Genomic DNA, 548 nt, shown 5'->3' with positions numbered 1-548 from the left:
AAAAAAAAAAAAAAAAAAAAAAAAAAAAAAAAAAAAAAAAAAGATTCATATTGTATTTATATTTCAAAACAATTCACAAAAAAAAACACAAGAAATATTAATTCATGATTCGCCCAGCTACTACTCGGTGTTTCCGTCCGTACACTTGAATTGACGAAAAAAAGTAGAAAGAAAGTTCAATGCAAAAGTTGAATAAATCCATAACAATGTTTGCTGCAGCCACCACAGAGCGAATACACCACAAGTCCTTTTAGTTGCTGCGTTTCGCCTGTTGCTGTGTTCTGCATGTATTGCATATATTCCACTACCGCAGCTATAGTACCGTTCGTCTCAGGTTGGTTTTATATACATTTCCACTTGCCTGTTGACTGGTAACCTATATTTAAACAAGTGTGTTACCGGCGTCTACAGTATTTTCCAATGCTGTGAACAGAGCCCCCTGCTCTGCTTGCGTGTGGGGTTGTCGTGCAGCAGGAGTTGCTGCTCACTGCGCTGCAGCTGGTGACGGGCCTTCTCCTCTCTGCACCTGCTCCAGGCCCTTGCGCCAC

The sequence above is a fragment of the Eimeria mitis genome, genomic scaffold (genome assembly GCF_000499745.2).
Source record: "Eimeria mitis Houghton genomic scaffold, Emh_scaff747, whole genome shotgun sequence".
In the NCBI taxonomy this organism is placed as follows: Eukaryota; Apicomplexa; class Conoidasida; order Eucoccidiorida; family Eimeriidae; genus Eimeria; species Eimeria mitis.
Note: the sequence above shows the minus strand (reverse complement) of the source record.